Genomic DNA, 16118 nt, shown 5'->3' with positions numbered 1-16118 from the left:
GGTCATATGTCAGCGTGTAGGCCCCTCCCGACGCGTTTCATGTCAAAACACGTTATCACAGGGATCTGCCATGTTGGGTGCAGATCAATGAGCATGTGCTTTCGATGTATTGCATGGTATGGTGTGAATGGGCCCTTACCAGTAACAACTTCATGTCAAAACAGTCAGAGGTCTGGAGAAATAGACAGCTAAAGTTATTATATATGTCAATACTGGCTCAAAGCAGGAGGAATTATATGACCTGTCGCTTTCAGCAGGCACAACATCTGCCAAGTGTGATTTAAGTGAATGGGGGCGCTCTGCAAGCACCCTGCAACCACATACAATGCACACGGTTGTGACGCACAAGTGTGAGGTTCAAGAGGTTAAAGCAGGCAGTGAGGAGGCACCTCACTACCTGTCAAATACTCTCTGAAGGATCGCTTTTTAGAGATTAAAACATGTGTGAACCAATCCTTACTGTAAGAGCTGGTTCACACCAGAATCGCACAGAAAAGTGATCTGCATTCCTGGGAAATTCCTGTGTATGACTTGGCAGCCCATTCATTTGAACAAGCTGCAAATTGCACCAGACCACACAAAAAAAGTAGCACATGCACTACTTTTAAAAAATGCGCTGCAACAAATCGCATTGTATTGCGTTTGCGATCTGGGTGTGGGGTGCCATTAACAATGTATTAGCACTAGCAGAAGATTGCATAGGCAGTGCATTTTGAAAGCGGTGTGGGGAACACGCACAAAACGCACCTTTCCTGCAACCTGTTCTGCTGTGAACCGGTTTTAAAAGATGAGCTTGGTTAATCCCCTCACCCTGCATTCACACCTAAGCAGAGCATATTCCTAGTGAATTTGAATCATTTTTTTCAGGCATTTTATAAGCTTGTATCCAGCTTCAGGAATTTGTTTCCTGGGCTGGGCAAGGGGAGAAAAGCAGTTTATAGGAGGAAAGGAGTTCTTCAGGCATATAAATTTACACGAAAACTCCTACAGAAGCTCTTATATACCTTTTTCAGCATAGGCCATAGATTAGAATGTAAAATGACTCAGCGTACAAGTGTGAACAGGGACAATTAGAAAGAATCGGAGTCTGCATAGGGAAGCAAGTAGAAAAATGTTCAATTGGAATTATTCTTTCAAAAAATGGATATTTGCATCTAGGTTCAGTCAGCTATATCTCTGGATTTATTAAAGGCTCTGACATGGTTATTTCCCAAGGGCAACCTTTGCTTAACCACTTTCCGCAAACCGACGTAGCTCTACGTTGGCTGCAAGAAGTGGTTGTACCGGGGTGATGCCTGCAGCTAAAGGCATCATCCCGGTACTATTTCTTAGAGACAGCTTTCAGGTGGTAACGGCTGATGCGGCTCGGGAGCCACTCGGTCGTTACCCCAGCGAGTGGGAGGGGACGTTCCCCTCTCCCTCAGCCTTTCACGGCTCTGCCCGGGTCTCCCATCCCACCGGGAGACCTGAGCAACCAGCTGGCACCTCCGCCGGCTGGTTGGAGTCCTGAACGAAGCCGGATTTGGATTCGATCGGGTCTCCGATGATGTAACCCGGAAGCGGGTTTGAGCTTTAGGGTGCATCGGTGTGCATCCTAAAGCTCGAACACACATTGAGCCTCAGCTGCACTGGACAGTGAGTGAATGGGAAGTGCTCTGTGCTGAATGACTTCCTATTCATTCACAAAATGAAGCATAGTAAACACAGTTTACTATGCTTCAGTTATGAATGAACACCGTGAGTAACTGGCACTAATCACATACTGTGTCATTCAGAAAAGGAAGGGGCCTGTAAATGACATATTTACTGGCCCCTTCCACCGCTCTCTATCTTGAAACATCCCCCTTCGTGCCTGCAGCAGCAGCCACTAGAAGAGGAGAGGAAAGAAATCCAGCAGCTCTGTGAGGGGGGCCGGGGGGGGGGGGGCAGGTGCCAGCGGGATTATTAGGGTGTACCCTGTGAGCACACCTATGACTCCAGCGCTTTAAATGGGGGGTATTTACAAAGCTGTGCACTGCCTAAAGCTCATCTAGATATATCACACAATATTCAGGCCATGCCAGCCTATCACATGAAAGAGCTTTACCCATAAAAAAAAAAAAAAAAAAAAAAAAGAAATTGCTAAAAGGAAGACTTTTTATTGCAAAAGAGACATTAAGCGGATTTACTAAAGAAGTTGAGATTCTTTATGAAATATAGTGTGAGGGCCCAGGCATTTGCACCGCAGGGGGTTTATTAGGGTGTGGATTAGGGTGTGCCCAGGCACATCAGGTGCACTCTGTGCACACACCTATGGCTCCAGCGCTTTAAATGGGGGTATTTAGCAAGCTGTGCGCTGGCTAAAGATGATCTAGACCACATCACACAACATTTAGGTCATGCCAGCCTATCAACTTAAGGAGCTTTACCTAAAATAAAAAAAGAACTTGCTAAAAGGAAGACTTTTTTTTGCATAAGGCGGATTTACTAAAGAAGTTGAGAATCTTCATGCAATATATTGTGTAAATATTTACATAAATTATCCAATGCCATGCAGATGAAATGGGAAAAAAAAAAAGAATTTGCTTTTCACGATTGGAAAATTGAAGTGAATATTCACACAATTTATGGTATGAAGATTCCCAACTCAGTGCTGTATTTTGGCCTAGGCCAACAAGGCCCAGGCCTAGGGTAGCACTTTGCAGGGGGGCAGCAAAAAAGTCCCCCCCTCCACCTGAGATTCTATTTGGCCAGTGGTTGCTAGAGCTGCCACTCGCACCCCCCTCCTCTCTTTCTCACCCCCCTCTTCCCTCTCTCTCATTCCCCTCTCTCTCTCATCCCCCCTCTCTCTCTCCCATCGCCCTATCTCTCATCCCCCCTTCTTTCTCTCTCTCCCCCTCTCTCTCTCCCATCCCTCTCTCTCTCTCATCCCCCTCTCTCTCTCTAACCCCCTCTCTCTCTCTCACCCCCCTCTCTCTCTCTCTTTCTCTCTCTCTCTCTCTCTCATCCCCCTTCTCTCTCTCTCTCCCACCCCCTCTCTCTCTTCCATACCCCCTATCTCTCTCCCATCCCCACTCTCTCTCTTTCTCTCTCATCCCCCCCTCTCTCTCTCTCATCCCCCCTCTTTCTCTCTCATCCCCCCTCTTTCTCTCTCACCCCCCTCTCTCTCATCTCCCCCCTCTCTCTCATCTCCCCCACTCTCCCTCATATCCCCCTCTCTCTCTCTCTCATCTCCCCCTCTCTCACTCCCCCCCCCCGTCTCCCTCACCCACCCCCCTCTCTCTTCCACCCCCCTCTCGTGAGATCTCAGGGGTGCATGCTGGGACTTGTAGTACTTCAATTTTGGAGGGAGTCACATCCGTTAAAAAGGAAGGAGTGGGGCAAATTTACATAGGAGGGTGAGGGGGGGGGCGCCCGATTTTAGTCTTGCCTAGGGCAGCACAAAACCAAAATACACCACTGTCCCAACTTCTTTAGTAAATCAGCCTTGGTATTAGTCTTGGTATTTCTTCTTCAATAAAAGCTTCTAACCTTCCTGCTCGCAAAATTCTTGCACAGCTCAGTGTACAATTTCAGCATGCCTTGATGATGGAATGAACTTCCATAGGCATGTGTGGGAGTTACATCATCCCAGACTGGTCATTTAAGACGACCGAAGATTTAGAACTAGAAGAAGACCCAATGAAGATATCAATGCCTACAAGGGATCTCAAGGACATAGCATTGCTAAAGGGGAGGTGAGTAGAGCTGACTTTAGTTCCACTTTAGGTTGGCTTCCCAGTGGAGCATTCTTTTCTTAGGTGGAGCTCAAGCTTAACACAAGTAATAGATGTTCTGCATTTGGTGACTTATGCCTCGTACACATGACCAGATAATCTTATGAAAAAAGTAGATTTCGAATTGAGCGCACAATAATCTGACCATTAGTACACAAGCTTTCGACAGACGATCACAATATTTTGCCCAACAAAATCCGAAGTGACAAACACGAAAACTTCTGTCGTACGATAGCCTAGCGAACGACAATCATTTAATCAGTACAGTATGTGTCCACTAAAAATTGATAGACAAAGACCGCGCATGATCAGAAACACGAAAATAACTCGGATACATAGCTACACAACCAGGAAGTTTTTCCAGAATCGTACGAAAAAAATCATACGTTTAGTATGCATTGTTGAATTCGATACTAGTATTATGCAACAACTTGCGAACTAGTGATCGACCGATAATGATTTTTCGTTGACGATACCGATATTTTGGCCAATGCATATCGGTATCGTCCTATATGCGCCAATATTTTGAAAATTTAAAATTTTGCAAAATAAACACAATTTTCAACACAAATCTGTTACTGAACACGTTAATGTTTGTTTATTAACCACATGACCTCCGAGATCGTCATCTTATGCTCGTATGCTGGACGGAGCGGTATCACCCAGGTGTCACTTACGGCAAGTGGGTGAGAGATACCGATCCGCCAGCAGATCTGCTAATGTGCAATTGCTTATATCTTTAATCACTTTAGCACCGGAGGATTTTGCTGTCTTACGTCCAGGCCACTTTTTGCGATTCGGCACTGTGTGAGTTTAACTGACAATTGCGCGGTCGTGCGACACCGTACCCAAACGATATTTACGTCCTTTTTTTCCCACAAACAGAGCTTTCTTTTGGTGGTATTTGATCACCTGTGCGATGTTTACTTTTTGCGCTATAAACAAAAAAAGAGTGTAAATTTTGAAAAAATAACAATATTTTTCACATTTTTTTATATGAAATTCCCCCCCAAAAAAAATGTAAAAATCTAATTTTTTTTACATTTTTGGCCAATTTGTTTTCTGCTACCTATGTTTGGTAAAAAAAATCACAATAAATTTTTTTTTTATTGGTTTGCGCAAAAGTTATTGCGTTTACTAACTAAGGGAAAGATTTCTGTCATTTTTGGTGTTTTTTTTTTTTTAACGAGTAATGGCGGCGATCTTCGATTTTTTTTGCGGGACTGCGACATTGCGGCGGACAGATCGGACCCTTGACTGACATTATTGACACTTTTGGGGGTACCAGTGACAATACTACAGTAATCAGTGCTATACATATGCACTGTTACTGTAAAAATGACACTGGCAGGGAAGGGGTTAATTTTATTGGAGAGGGAGGGGTTAATGTATGCCTGGTGCTTACTGACGTGTGTGGGGGGAGGTGACTGAGTGACACAGGGACAGATCGCATGTTCAGCTATGCTGAACCCTGCAATCTGACCCTGCCTGTCACTTAGGAGATCCGCCCGCTTTGTTTACACAAGCGGGCGGATCTCCAGACTCGATTCCCCGTCCCTCGATCGCCGCCGCTCCTCCCCTGGCCCGACTCCCGCTGTGACTGAATACAGCGGAAGCGAGCCTCCAGCGGCGCGCGTGCGCCGCCCACAAGGGGAGGAGTCCAGCGACATAGGTCTACGTCGCTGGACGGGAACGAGCCACTTTGCCGCAGTACGGTCAACGTGACCGGTCGGCAAGTGGTTAATTTGTAGATATGTGAGTGGCATATTCAATAACATTTGTAAACGGAATTATGCTATGTGACATCCTTTTACCCTTACATGAGCAATATTTGGAATATCAGCAAGTTCCAGGGCCCATACAGATATATCGGCAAAAGTCAATATCGGCCCTCGATATATCGGCCTTGCTGATAATCGGTCCATCCCTAATGTGAGCGATAAGTCGTCCGATTATCTGATCACATGTAAGGCTTCTTTCACACGGTCCGCCTCCGCAGGCGGATCCGTGTTGCTCAGCGGGGATCGATCCGCGATCCCCGCTGAGCCGGGCGGATGACAGCTCCGTCTCCGCTTGCAGAGCGGAGAGGGAGGTGTCTCAGCACCCGCTGCCCTCTATGGGGGATCGGAGGAGAGCGGACCGCTTGTCCGCTCTCATCAGATCCGCTCCGCTCCGATTACTGAACGGATGGAAAAATAGGGTTTCCATCCGTCCAGATTTCAGCACAGGATCGGATGCGGATGGCAGCGGGTGTCAGCGGAGGTGACCTCCGCTGACACCCGCTGCCCCATAGAGCTGCATGGAGGATCCGATCAGATCCGCCTAAAAAACTGACAGGCGGATCTGATCGGACCGCCCGTGTGAAAGAGCCCTTAGACATTAGGAGACCTAGACTGACACATTTGTTTTTTAAGTGGTTTAAAAGAAAAATGGTCCCTTAGAAAATGTAAATACATATTTACAATATAAGGTGGAGCGCTAGTTAACGGAGTTCCGGGCACAAAAACAATATTTTTTTTTTGTGCCCGTCCGCTAGTTCAGCCTAACCTGAAAAGGAATTGGATAGTTAGATTTTTTTTTTTAAAACTCACCTTGTAATTGACGATCGTAAATACTCACCTCAGGGTACTTCCTCCCTCGGAGCCGCGGCTCACCCCGTCACTTCCTGCGCTGCGATGATTCCTGGGAGCTAAACGTCATCGCTCCCAGGAATCAATGCGTCGGCACCGGCCCCGCTCGTCACTTCCGGGCGACGCCGCATTCCCCTGCTAAACAGCTTCTGGGCATGCCCAGAAGCTGTTTAGGAATGCGGCGCCGCGCCGGAAGTGACGAGAGGGGCCGGTGCGGCGCATTCTGGGAGAAGAAGACGCGGAAGAAGACGCAGAAGGAGACCGCGCCGGCTTCAGCTGCCCACAAGAGAGATGGAAACGCTGTGGAAGAAATTTTATAAGTAAGTATTTCTTCTAAAAGGTAAGTGCGAACCGGGACAGATCAGAGGCTAGCCATTGTGGAATGTGCTAGCCCTGACTGTCCCGGGGGTATGTTCATTAAAAAATGACATCTGTGCCCGGAACTCCGCTTTAAAGGGGAACTAAACTCACTGATTTACAGGTTTCCCAAAACAGTTACATTCAAGGTATGCCGTGAATGATAACTGTCACAGTTGCTTGTGCTCTCAACCAAACTGTCAAGCCGTTGAATGGCTGATGTTATACCTGGTCACATGTGCAGCATCATATTACCTGCAAATCAAACAGAGGCTAAGGTGGCAGCTTCATTGCCTGTAGAGGAGGGTTTAGTTTTGCTTTAAAGTGGGAGTAAATTCCCATGAATATATTTTACCTACAGGTAAGCCTATAATAAAGCTTACCTATAAGTACTGTAAATATCGCCTAAACTTGCACTGTTTAGGAGATAGTTACTGTACATGCAGCCGGTCACATCACCTACGCATGCGCTCAGAAGTAACGGCATACCCATGCCATTCCTTCAGAATCCTGTGAGTCCTGCACTGTAAATGGCAGCTTGTGTACGGGAGTGACATCATCGTGGCTCCGGCCACTCACACAGCCAGAGTCCACGAACCCAGAAGGAAGACTGGGTAAAGATAAAAGTGCATTCAGTGGTGACAGCGCACCACATGAGGGCTTTGTTCTAAGGCACAGGTGTCAAACACAAGGCCCGCGAGCCAAATGCAGCCCCCCAGGCGTTTTTTTTATTGTGGCTCCTGCAGCTGCGGCACCCCCCTTGTCTCTGCCCCCACCTTGTCTGAGTAGTGAGTAGCAGAGAGGACAGAACTCCTTTGCTTCTCTGTGCAGCTGCAGAAAGGCTTATCTTTGCCCACCCCCCCCCCCCTTCTCAGCAGTCTGAAGCAGAGAGGAGGGCAGCATTCCTCCTACAGATCCTGCACCTTTCTGTGCAGCCGTAACAGCACCTTGTCTCTGTCTCCCCTGGTCTCAGCATTCAGCAGACTCTGGAAGCTGACTCCAGCCCTCCTCTGGTCCTTCTCCACACCCTGCACTTTCCTCTTCCCAGATCCACTCGCATCTTCTTCCTGGCAGTAGCACAAGGTAAGTTGTGATGTAAGGAAGGGTGGGTGACTCTTGACTTATGATGGTGGAGTGCTCTTGACATCTCATGTAAGGGTGTAAGGGGGTGGGGTGCTCTGCAAAGTGTGAGGAAATATGACCGCACTCTGGTTGAAGTTTTTCTTGAAATCAAAAGTGTTTCCTTTATTCTTCCAATAAAATCAAATGACAGACAGTGTACAAGCAGACAAAAAGGTTGACGCGTTTCACGACATTCCCAGTCGCTTACTCATAACTGAATGTCGTGAAAACGCGTCAACCTTTTTGTCTGCTTGTACACTGTCTGTCATTTGATTTTATTGGAAGAATAAAGGAAACACTTTTGATTTCAAGAAAAACTTCAACCAGAGTGCGGTCATATTTCCTCACACTTTGCATGCTTCCGGACTACGGATCCGACCTGCACCAGGTTCCGGACACACACCTGAGCGGCTACACCCTTCTGTTTTCCGGTGGGGTGCTCTGGACATCTAATCTTAAAGATAGAACTGGCCCTTTGAGGGCAACCATAATGCTAATGCGGCCCACGGTTAAATTGAGCTTGACACCCCCTGTTCTAAGGTACGTTTTGCATAATGTGCTAGTATGCGCTGCATACTAGCACATTATGACATTGCTTTGCAGGTTTAAAAAAAAAAACAGTTTACTACCCCTCAAGTCAAAACTTTCCTTGTTAGTTTTGGATATAATAGGGGAGGCTTAGAGGCCCTGTAAAGTTTTTATTGCTATCCTGGGCTGTGTCAGAGATTTTCCATCACTTCCTGTCCTGCTGATAATGTTTTAAAAGACAGGAAGTATAAGGAACTCTACAAAAGCAATACAAAAGGGAATTGAAGGGGAAGACTGTCATGTTTGTAGACTAATCATTCATGGGGCAGATCGTATAACATATGGTTCATGTACAAGCTGCCAGTGACTATCTGAGGTAGGCCCCCTAACACCGGTGGTTACCTCTTTGTATAAGAAATTAAGAAAATAGGTTTACCCTCTGTAAAAGATGATAGTTGGAAATGACAAGTATTGCATTGGAAACACACACTACCTTTTCCGCCAACTCCAAATTAGGACCACTATTCTGTTGCTCTGAGGACCACTTCTCCAGATCAATGTGTTTTTTTCATATAGGCTTGTTCACACAGGTTGCAGGCAGGTGCAGGTAATCTTTCCTCCTGTAGGTGGCACTGTGCCATTGCTACATGAGAGAAGGGTTTCATAAGGGAATTGGTTCCATAGGCAGCCCATAGATCAGGGGTCTTCAAACTATGGCCCTCCAGTTGTTCGGGAACTACAACTCCCATCATGCCTAGTCATGTCTGTGAATGCCAGAGTTTTACAATGCCTCATAGGATGTGTAGTTCCGCAACAGCTTGAGGGCTGTAGTTTGAGGATCCCTGCCATAGATGGTCTGATTTTCTTTTTGGAAAGAAAGAAAATTGCTCGATTCCCACATCAACACAGTCAGTGTTAATGTGGGAACACCTCCTGCAGCACCATAGTGTTCTTCCAGCCGGGAAGACTCCCTATAGCTGCCGGCAATACTTACTGTAAAAAAAAAAAAACACAAAAGTCATTTGATGGACCCACTTGGGTACAACCAGCCTGCCCGTACATGGATCAAATCTTGGTCAGTCCCTGCTGAACCGGACAAATTTCCTTCTATGTATGGCCGGCTTTAGAGACTTCATATGGTGTCTCAGGGAGAGTAGCTGTCCAGCTGGACGCGGAGCACTGGAGAGACATTGGTGACTGGTGTGTTGAGAAACCCTCTAAATAGGAGCGCCCATGTCATTAGGGTGTGTATCAAGCGGCCGGCAAGCTAGGGAAAGGAACCTGTCTGATAGGGACAGTGCTTAGCACAGGGAAGGGTTCTTGTCCAGTAGGAATAGCACAGGGAAGGCTCCTACAGTACATCACACACTCTGGAGTCTGGAACAGAAGTGCAAAGCTAGTTCAGATACCAGAAACAGCACATTTGGTGCAACTGAAAGAACACCACCATCCCTGTAACTAAAACCATTCTCCAGTAACGCATATTGTGAGACACTAAAAACGTTGGGAGCTTTATTACTGGATCGTCCTGTAACATTGTCAAAGAATTGTTCTTTTGTTGTTACCGCCAGTGCTTTAAGTGGGCTGGTAAGCACCGGTACTCAGTACCGCCACTTCCAAATATAGCTCTTGAGCGTACCGCCACCTATCTGTGCGCCCAGAACGTGCTTTCAGCGTACCGGTACGCAGTGGCGTCACTATGGGGGGGGGGCAGAGGGGGCCATGCCCCCCAACATTAGTCTGTGCCCCCCCAAATTAAAACCAAGACAGACAGAACTGTGCAGGCGCTGCCGCGCCGAGAGTCGCGGCGCCTCTACAAACAGGCCGGCGCCTGGCGGAGGGGGCGTGCACAGCGGCATGACGTCACGCAGCAGAGGTAGAGTGCGCGCAGGTGCATCTGTGCACCAACCACCATCAGCCTGTCCCAGGCCCAGCCCAGGCTTAGAGAGCATGGGACTGGACAGGCATGGCGTGGACGCACTCACTGGACGGACTGACTGGGATAGAGTCAGAGTGTCGGTCTCGGGAGTCGGTCGACGGTCAGTGTCGGTGTGGTGAGAGTGAGACAAGGCAGCAAGCATATGCCAGCGCCCAGCCCAGCAACAGTCAGAGTCAGTCAGAGCCTCAGAGGAGCATAGCCATAATTACCAGGACACGAGGAGCAGGCCGGGCCGAGGGGCATAGGATTTAGAAGTGGCGGCAGCCTGCAGCCTGGGAGGTGAGTCACTGGAGCAGTGAGTTCACTCACTGCACATTTGCATTCTCATGATACCACCCTCAAACCCCTTCAATATAGTTGTTGTTACCTCAGGGGATAAGGGGAGTCATCAAAAAAAAAATTTATAGGCTATAATAGAGTACCGGCACTTTTTTGGGCCACTTAAAGCACTGGTTACCGCCAACTTGTTTAAAGCCAATACAAAATATTTGAGTGATCCCTAACATTGTGTGTGTGGTTCCTCATAGGTTGGGCACCTGACTTATACCTCACCTACAAGGTGGCCAGGGGGTTCTAAATATGGTGGTTGATCCACGTTTTACCGCTCTTCAACCACCCACTTTAAGAGTAACTTCACCTACTGATTTAATAATTGAAAGTCAGCAGCTACAAATATTGTAGCTGCTGAGTTTTAAAAAACAGATACTTACCTGTCCATTAGGTGCAGGGCTTTCTTTTGGAAGCTGATTCTTCTCACAGCAGCTGGATCCCTGGCACCACCATCATGGATTTGGGAACTGGTTGTGATGAATCACAGCCAGCTCCTGCACAAAGATCGCATGGCACATTGAGACTGCTCCTGCAGCCTCCTTGGATATGTGATGTATCCCAAGAGGCTGCAGAAAAAGGAGGGGACAAGACAAGGAAACTTCATCCTCATCTAGGGGAGGATTAAAGTGGAACTAAAGTCTCCATACTTACCTGTCCGTTGTTTTTTTACATCAGGACTTTAGTTTCGCTTTAAGGAAGTGGGAATAGGTACTGACAAAAAAAGTACTCACTCCCCCCAAAAAAACCTGCAGGAACATGTCTGGATCTAAGGGAGTGCTGGGGTAGGCTGAGCCCCCCCCCCCCCCCAGATATCAGTTGTGCCCCCCCAGGCCAGCTGCCCCCCCCCCCCATGAACATTAAGCCTACGCCTGTTGAACTTTTTTCACCATCCCTGCACTCAGGGCTGACTGCAGTGACCTAACGTAAACAGTCTGGATAGGAGAAGTGGCAGCCGCAGGGAGGAGAGACCCAGGAGGACATGTGGGCTCTCTCTGCTCTCCCTCCTCATGTCATAACAGCAATCCTCCATACAGAAAGTTACACAGGATTGCTCTTACATCCAACGGTACAGGACTTGAATACCCGCCCCCTACCCACATTTCCAGGAGTTGAGCAGTCTTTGGAGGAGATGGGGGCGGGCAATCAAGCCGTATACCGGGGGGGGGATATTAAAACATGGGGGGTTGTACTAAGAGGGGGGATTTGGGGGGAGGAGGATTTGTGCTAGAAGCGAGGATTTGTACTTGGAGGGGGGATTTGGGGAGAGGATTTATGCTAGGAGTGACGATTTGGGGGGACATTGGTGCTATGAGGGGGGATCTGGGGGAGGATCCGTACTAAAAGGGGGAATTTACCCTAGGATTGGGGATTTGGGGGAGGATTTGTACTAGGAGGGGTGATTTGGGTTTAGAATTTATATTAGGAGTGGGGATTCAGTGGGGGGGGGGGGGGGGGGGGGTTTTGAAGGAAAGCAGATATGTGCTAGAAGGGTTGATTTTTTTGGCAGGGGAGATTTGTGGGGAATTGGGGTAGATTTGCGCTGGAAGGTGGGATTAGGGGACAAAGATTTTTGCTGGAAGGGGGATTTGGACTGTAAGGATGGGGAATTTTTTTATTTTTGTTTTTTGGGGGGGGGGGGGGGCTTGCAGAGGCAATTTATGCTTAGGAGGTGAGCGTGTTGATTAGTGCCATTTTTTTGCGGGGGTGGGGGCGCATTTTGTCACCTTTACCTTGAGTGCTAGATGACTTTGTCCCAGCACTGCCCTCACTGCACACAAGGCACTCAACAGATCTCCTCCTCCCTACATAACACATACATGAGATAAGGTTCTCTCACAGACACAGCCTTAATCTGCACAATGTGTAAATTCGGACCTTTGAAATACCCTGATCAGATTGGCAGCTGCAGTAGCCAGCTACACAATGTGCGGAGGGATACCAATCTCAGCTACGTACTGTGTGGAGAGGACGAGATCTCTTAAGTGCCCTGCCAGCAGTGACCCTGTCCTCAACTCTGCTGACCACTGTCTTCCGCCATGCTCACCCCTGTACCCTGCCCTGCTAACCCCTCTCCTCTTTACTGCTGACTCCTATCCTCTGCCATCCATACTAGCCCCTGTACATTGCCTTGATAACCCATTGTATACTGCCAAACAAAGTCCCAACCCTTTCCTCTGCCCTGCTGATTCCCTGTACACTGCTCTACTGACTCTTATACACTGCCCTGCTGACCTTGCATCCTCGGCCCCCTGAGATTTTTTACTGCACCCCTAAATCAGACAGCCTAGATCTGGCTCTGTGGGGGAAGATAGAGAATGAGTGGTACCTCACTTTTTGAGTTAAGTTTTATGCTGGACAGATGGTATTGTACGTATGCCACGGCCATGGCATAAATGACACCCCATGTCCAGGACTGCTGTTAGAAATTATGGGGCCTCATACAACCTACCTGACAGGGTCACCCCCCTCGGTCAGAAGTGACTGTGGACATAGATTTATCAGTTGCAAAGATGAATGAAGTGGAAGCGCTCGGAAGCTTCTTGTTTATTCATAAACTGAAGCAGAGTAAACGCAGTTTACTCTGCTTCAGGAATGAATGGACACAGGAGTGATTGGTACTGATCACTCACTGTGTTCATTCAGCAAAGGAAGTGGCCAATAAATTATATATTTACCCCTTCCCCCACTCTCTACTCTGAAGCAACCTGTGTGCCCACAGCAGCTGCCAGCAGGACAGGAGAGGAGGTAAGCCGGAAGCGGGGGAAATGGGCACACAGGGGGCCTGGACAGCAGATAGAAGGGGTACATGTGCTAGAACCATTTCCCTGCAGTGCAGCTGGAGGCAGAAGCTGGCAGTATTGCAAGGGAAGACAGAAGAGGATTGGTGTCTGCAATAAGACAGTACAGCTGGCCTTCCTACTCAGCAGGTGCCTGGGCCCCCCTTTAGAACTGATGGAGCTGGGGCCCAGTAAAGGAGGGCTGACTGTACTGCCTTATCAGTGGCCCTGCCCATGTCACATTCTGCAAGTAGTACTGCTGCTGAACTTGACCCAAAACCGCCCTGCAAATGCGTGAGGAGGAGGCGACATATCATCCCTTGTCACATCCCTATGAAAAGTAAGCCAGCATAGATTACTTTTCAGAGAGTAGCAAGAGATGCCACAAGTGTAAATGAACCCTAAGAGGCAATTCCCTCCACCTTTTTTTCAGTAGAGTATGAAGTTATTTTTGATGTTCTGCACAATTATTGTTGCTAATGTACCGAGCCCCAGTTCACACTTTATCCCCCATGTGAATCGCACAGGAACTGTACTGCATTCCTGTGCAAATCACATGCGATTCAGTGCAGTGCAATTTGACCCGATTCATTCATTCCTTTTTTAGAGCCGCACCGCAACTGCACCGCATGGTTATTTTGTACCATGAGATCTGCTTTGGGCGAACCGCACTGCGATCCTTTTGGGGTGTTTTAACTTTGTATTGACACCCGCAGCGGATCGCAAATACAGTGCGATTGCAATGTGGTGCTGGAGAAGCGAATGGATCGCTGTGGTTCCTGCACTGCAAATGTGTGAATCTAGGATGATTGGTATGTGGTTAAATCCTGATGTGAACCATTTTAAAGAATTGAAAAAAAATAGGGAATTCCCATTGCATATTTTGGTATCCATATGTCGTATCTGAGACTGAGAACTAGGTCAGTAAAAATGGGATACCTGAATTGTGTCACTTGTCCCTAATTTCAAAGCCTTTCCATCCATAGGCTCCATTTCTGCAGGTATGTAAGTGGTGGAACCAGCATACATGGTGCTATGGTATACTGTTACAACAGTAATCTGCATGGTGACGTGTAATAATGTATTGATTGGCTGAAAAATCCAGCATTTAGTAATGTCATAGGACCTTCCATGTTGAAGGATAAAATGATTTTACATGACATTGCATGTGATTAGTCATTTTAGAAATATGACGGATGGTGGAATGATCCAGGACAGATGACAAGCTAAACCCACAGTACATATGACGTGTAAGTAGATGTATGTAACATGAAGCAGAGCATCACTTGTAAAGCGGTACGTTTGCCCGATGCTGATCTGTATGGTGTGCATACATGTTACATGCCAGCTAGCAGGATCTGTCACTTTACAAAAACCTAACACAGGGGAACTCCCTGATGAGAAGGTGTTGCATGCTACATGTAGATAAAAGCAATGTATTCTGGGAATGAATGGGATCCTGGAAATCAAAATGATACAGTCTATATATTTGTATTTCAATAAGATCAAGCAGGTTGGATGGATACAAGAAATGACACAGAAATGGAACCTATATGTGTTAGTAATAAACGCCTACTGGTGGCAAGGGTGGAGGAACCATAACATGATCCAGTGTTCTGTAGGACTGGATGACTCATGCTACATAATAAATATATGATCTATCACACACAGTGGTAAAAAAGATGACACATCAATGGTATTGGATTCCTGCACCATACATTGTAATATGTGATGTTCCAATGCTATGGGCATCAAGCACTTACCCCTATGTGAAAGGAGTATAAGGAAAGTATAGGGGGTTTATGAATCTGTGTTGACTGTCAATAAATAGAAACATCCAAGCGTGAAGGGTCTGCTACATCCACTCTTTGTCAGAAGATGTCTCATCCAGAGAGACCCCCAGGATCAGTGCAGACAGAGGATCCAGGGAGACAGAGAAGAATATGGCATCCAGGGATAACCTCAAAGGCATATGACAGGTGCAGGCAGCCTGGCATCCATGAAAGAAGGCATCCAGAGAGAGATGAAGCCTGTGTCCACACACAGCCAGCACAAAGCCTTACATGCAGCAGAAAGAAATGGAATCTGCCAAGGCAGCAAAGGACAGATCTCCAAGAGACAGAAAAGAAATCACATCCAAAAGCTTCCTAAGCCTGTCACCATCACCATCAGCAGCAGCAGCAGCAAACCATCACCATCACACCCACAGAAAGGCATCCAGACAGAAATCTGCAGAAATCAGAGGCATCCAGATGTGGACATCACACACTTCCCGATGAATAGGAGATCCAGGGCTGGAGAGATAGAGACAGGGATAGAGACCTCCCCACTCCTGTGCCGGTCTGTGCTCCCGATGGGGAGGAGCTGCTCTACAAAGAGCCTCACCCAGATCTGCAGCTGCCGGTGCATGGAGGAGATCAGGGCTGCCACTGCTGTCACCGGGGACACGTGTGTGCTAGGGTTACCACCTCATCCCTTTATACCAGGACACACATTCATTACACAGGTTCTGTGGCTGACTAAGGTGCTATTTAAACTCAGTGCATTATATCAGCCTCATAACCTGTGTAATTATTATGTGTCCTGGTTTAAAGGGATGAGGTGGCAATCCTAATGGTACAGGAGATGCAGAAGCTCTGTGGACATGGTACAGGAGATGTTATAGGCTGCGTGGACATGA

General features: G+C 47.5%; 1 protein-coding gene across 3 annotated transcripts in view; it reads right to left on the bottom strand.

Moving 5' to 3' along the window:
- MACF1 (microtubule actin crosslinking factor 1) overlaps window positions 1-15627 on the bottom strand; it is a 483848-nt gene extending 468221 nt beyond the window's left edge. For all 3 annotated transcript variants that reach the window (XM_082247546.1, XM_082247537.1, XM_082247539.1), the window contains exon 1: window positions 15202-15627. The gene's annotated coding sequence lies outside the window, so the exon portion shown is untranslated. The remainder of the gene's footprint in view (window positions 1-15201) is intronic.
- Window positions 15628-16118: the final 491 nt, after the last annotated feature.

Source organism: Pelophylax lessonae (assembly GCF_965119305.1).
Source record: "Pelophylax lessonae genome assembly, chromosome: 2".
NCBI classification, from domain to species: domain Eukaryota; kingdom Metazoa; phylum Chordata; class Amphibia; order Anura; family Ranidae; genus Pelophylax; species Pelophylax lessonae.
Note: the sequence above shows the minus strand (reverse complement) of the source record. Positions and strands in the feature narration are given on the sequence as shown.